The 4,802-nt window shown below is 46.2% G+C and overlaps 1 pseudogene; it reads left to right on the forward strand.

The window, feature by feature from the left end:
* Positions 1–640: 640 nt before the first annotated feature.
* On the forward strand, positions 641–2,776 carry LOC147453761 (uncharacterized; annotated as a pseudogene).
* The last annotated feature ends 2,026 nt before the right edge of the window (positions 2,777–4,802 follow it).

The raw sequence follows: 4,802 nt of genomic DNA on the forward strand, positions 1-4,802 counted from the left end.
CAAGAGCACCACCCTCCTGGAAACATATGGAATGCGGATGAAACTGGAGTGCAAGCAGGTAAAGACAAGGGTATGAGAGACAGCTTAAAAGGCCTCCAAAACTGTGTATGTGATTACCCAAGACTCTAGGGAATGGATGACTATACTTTTTGTGTGAATGCAATGGGAAGGGAATTACCAAGATACGACATTTTCGATGAAAAGAAGGAAATGCAGAATTACTTAGATAAATGCAAGGAAGGAGCAGTGATGTCTATGCAAGCAAAACATGGATGATGAGTCAATTGTTTGAGGCTTGGTTGGACCACTTTAAAACCACTATTCCATCCTCTCTTACCACATCACAATGCCATATGCTTATGATAAATGGGAATGGAAGCTACACATGCCTAGAGGTGGTGGAGAAAGTCTCTATGTGGGGACTAGACATAGTCCCCCTTACTTCCCATACTTCTCATAAGCTCCAACCTCTCCATGTTTCAGTTTTCAAGCCATTCAAAAGCAATTTTCAAAAAGAGAGGAATCTATGGAAACTTCAAAGCTTCTTCACTCAAGCAACCAGAACTGAGCTAGTGGGTGTTGTGTCTCGTGCTTTAAGCACTTCTTGCACAAAGAGCAACCCCATATGTCATGCTAGTACATGGATGTGCAGGTGATGCATGATCAAGTGGAAGATACGCCAAATTGTGATGAAATGTCAGTAGAAGGGACAACTTGTAGTCAAGTGTCATGCCCTCCATTGGATGAGGTAGCATGCAATGTAGCACATAAATTGACTACTTTAGGGGTTGATTTGCCACCTCTTGCTAGACCCTCTAACATGATTGACATTCTCAAGGTCCCACATGAGAATGTGACAATCAGTCATGTCCAAGGAGAGGCTTTTGTAGAATTTTTCGATTCTCTCGGGTTTCATTCTTACCCACAATATATTGAAAGCATGAAGGCAAAGCAAGCAAAGAACAAAGATCAGATCGTCTGAAAGAGGAACGGAGAAAACAAAAAGAGCAAAAGTGTAAGGAGAAACTAGAGGCATCTCTTCAAAGAAAACGACAAAGGGAAGAAGGGAAGATGGCAAGAGCTGATGGGATACTCAACAAACACAATTTGAGCAACAAATGTGTGCAATTTTATGGGAGGGAAAATCTTCATATGTCCCACTTTGTCCCCTACATGTGCCCAACATTTGGGAGAAGATGAAAAGGGCAGAAGAATTATGCATGATGCGCATTAAAAAAGCTTCGAGGTCACATGACACATACAACTTCACCACAAACTCAAGAATCTTGATGCAATGTGGTCTAAATTCAAAAAATGGTCCATAATTCTTAGTTGTGCTCCTACTTTTTTTGTGCAAAACTCACAATTGTGAGTAGATAGTATTGAGAACATCAGAAATATACACCAACCTCGAGCTCAGACCGAGCCTTGAGGGTCAAAGGATTACAAGTTTTCTGCTTGACAGAGAAACCACCCCTAGGTTTTACTTATTACAAGATGTCATCATGACATGTATTGTTCTAGACCAGTTCTCTGAGGCTTGTTTGCCTCCGATCTTGTGGATCGTCACTCTGCTCTCTTGTATGATTTCACAAAAGCTTGCCACAGCTAGATCCCCCTCAAACACGCGGCGGTTCCTTGCTTGCCAAATATGGTGAAAGAAGTAGTACCTAGTTATTTGAGTGCAGACAAGAAGAGCAGGACTTCCCAACCTGTTACTACTAAAGAACAAATCAGTCTTGAAGAACTTAATTTGCCATGTCCTTTGAATCCACTTGCATATTTTCCCAGCCATGCCACTGATTGCTTGGCATCCCGTGAAAAGGTGGGCTAGGTCTTCACTAGCTATTCTGCACCTCGAGCAACGATCATACCCAATTCCTCTTTCTTGTATCTTTACGCCCGTCGGCAGAGCTCCCCACATCACTTTCCACAGGAATATCTTCATATACTAAGGCCACCTTGGCTTCCAGATGTTCTCCATGACTCCCTCCCACCGTTTTTCTGTCCAGTGCCTCTTCCATAATTTGTTGAGTGAGCTACACCAATTAGCATCGTGCATTAATGCATGGTAAATGCCTTTAGAATGTGGTTTCCAAAAGAGGCTACTCCCGGGCCATCTCGAAGCATCCCATTCAAAGTTGGATTCACAAATTGGCATCACCACCTTATCAAGCTCTTTCATCACCCTGTATACTAGTAAGATCTCAAAGCCATTCAGTTGAAATTGGATGGCTAAAGAGTCAGTAGTTGTGCTCCTAGTTTTGAGTGAGTTTAAGTCCTCAGCTGCATGTTGCACAACTAGAGCCTCTTTGCCTCTTCTTGGTAGAGTAGCTGGCTCAACTCGCATCAGTGTCTTTCACAAGAAGATTTAGAATTTTTCTCATGTAGGAAAATGGAGTCTTTTCCAGTGTTTTTCATACAATGAATAACATCATGAGCTTCTGCTCGAGAGGCTCCGCATACCTAGCTAGGTACGATTGGGGGCAGGGGCCACCGGCCCCCCACCGGGCGGCGGCCCCCTGCCCCCGGTCGTACCTAGCTAGGTATGCGGTGCCTCTCTCACAGAAGCTCATGATGTTGAGGTAAGTCACAATGTGGGAATTATTTTGAGAACTTGTCCAAAATTTCTTGTGTTTCTAGTGAGCAATACCCAAAATCTATTCTTGCGCCTGCACACGTACATGCGAGAGAGAGAGAGAGAGAGAGAGAGAGAGAGAGAGAGAGAGAGAGAGAGAGAGAGAGAGAGAGAGAGAGAGAGGACACATGTGCTTAAACTGCACCCACTATGTCCAATGAAAGAATAACACGTGGAGCGGATGTAGCTCCCCTTTGAGCTAAAACTAGGGTTGACTTGTCTATACTAGTAGATAGAGGGGGAGGGAATCTCCCCCCCCCCCCACCACATGTCAACGTCTTCTGCATCTGGCGGGTGTCGCCTGCAGCGTCCGAGAACACAGTGATGCGCACAGAGAGAGAGAGAGAGAGAGAGAGAGAGAGAGAGAGAGAGAGAGAGAGGAGAGAGAGAGGCGGCGAAGTCGCCGGCTATACTAGTTCTTAATTAGTGGGAGTGGAAGCCATGGAGCACAACATATAGGATGCAGTTTTTGGCTAATCTTGAGTCTCCATTTAGAAGGTCCGAGTTTGCTGCCACTAAATTGGCCCATCTACCTTAGTTTGAAAGAGAAAGTAAAAGCTTACGTTCCTTAATGTTGAAAGGAAAGTTTTCCTTTCAGCGTAAGGAAAGCATGCTTTGCTAATGAAAAAAATTTTAGCATGTCAAATAGGTAGTCCAAACGGTTGGATTGGACGGAATCTGGAGAGATCCCTTGGCTTGCTTGGGGCTGGAGAGGAAAAGAATAATTTATGGGAAAAAAACTCTTTCCTTTCCAGCGGAAATATCTTAAGATCTCTTGGGATAGTTTCCTGCAACGTTGAAGCTCTCTTCTTCTTCTTTTTCTTGTCTCTCTCTAGAGGCAAACGAGATGCCAGCAAGACGCAGGGAGCGATGGGAGCAAGTCGTCCAGCGCTGCAAGGGAGGGTCGCCACACAGCAGGGCTAGGGTGGGGAAGGGAATGGCAAGACTGCCGAGAGGAGGGAGGCGCAGGTCTCTCTCTCTCTCTCTCTCTCTCTCTCTCTCTCTCTCTCTCTCTCTCTCTCTCTCTCTCTCTCTCTCTCTCTCTCTCTCTCTCTCTCTCTGAGGCGGGGCCTGTGGACCTGTGGTGCAAGCTTGAGAGCTCAGAGCGCACCTTTACTTCTCCCTTGCTATGTTCATCGTTTCCTGAGGGAGCGCGAGGTGCACGTGAGGCACGAGCAGGGAGGCAGCATTGGTTGCGGGGCTGACGAGGCTTTGTGCCTTTTGGGGGTGAGGGGAAGAGGGGCTCGTGTTCTGACAGGGGCCCCAGAGGACTGTCTCTCTCCATGGGGCATCCTGTGCAGGTGAGCCACATCTAGCAGTGGCTACGGCCTGATGTGTTTGAGGGCAGGTGAGGCAGGAGAAGGCAGGTAGCCGTGGCTATGGCCTGGTGTCTTCTCAGAGAGGTCTCCATGGTGGGTGGGTGGGTGGGGGGGGGGGGCGCCTCGTGGGAACTTAGGTATAGGGGCTCAGATTTTCCAAAAAGTTAGGAAAGCAGAATCTACAAGGGCATCTTGTTAATTAATGTAAAAATGGAGCGAATAGGGATTTTTCTATGATGCTAAAACTAGAATTTGAGTAGGCTTTGGAAATGAATTGCTTCATTAATTTTATGCATAATTGCCTTTTTTGGCCAGGTGATTTGTGACAAATGCTAAGTGCTCATAAATGGATCTCAATTGTCACAAAGAAAATCTTGAACAATCCTATTTTTTAATGTTAATGAAATCGTGTCGTATTGAGCTTCTTTCAAGAGAACCAGGCAGTCTCGATGTCGTGGAGCAGAGACAAAGTGGGAGAGAGACAGGACGTGTGAAGGCGCAGAGAGAGAGAGAGAGAGAGAGAGAGAGAGAGAGAGAGAGAGAGAGAGAGAGAGAGAGAGAGAGAGAGAGATTTGCAATTTTGCATAGGCGTGAGGCAACAAAAGGGAGCAAGGGTGCGTGTGGAGAGAGAGAGGAGGGAGGGAGGGAGGGATGAGAGACGTGTCTTGCAGTGCATCAACACGAGGGCAGAGAGAGAGAGAGAGAGAGAGATCTTTGGTTTGCAATGCATAGAGATAGAGAGAGATCTTTTTGCTCTCCCTCCGTATCTGCTGGTGCCAGGATGTGTGTTTGTGGGAACTTCTCGTGGCACTGTTGTGGCAGTAGATAGCGTGCACATAGCAAGA

This window comes from Adiantum capillus-veneris, chromosome 7 (assembly GCF_014529385.1).
Source record: "Adiantum capillus-veneris isolate H3 chromosome 7, ASM1452938v2, whole genome shotgun sequence".
NCBI classification, from domain to species: domain Eukaryota; kingdom Viridiplantae; phylum Streptophyta; class Polypodiopsida; order Polypodiales; family Pteridaceae; genus Adiantum; species Adiantum capillus-veneris.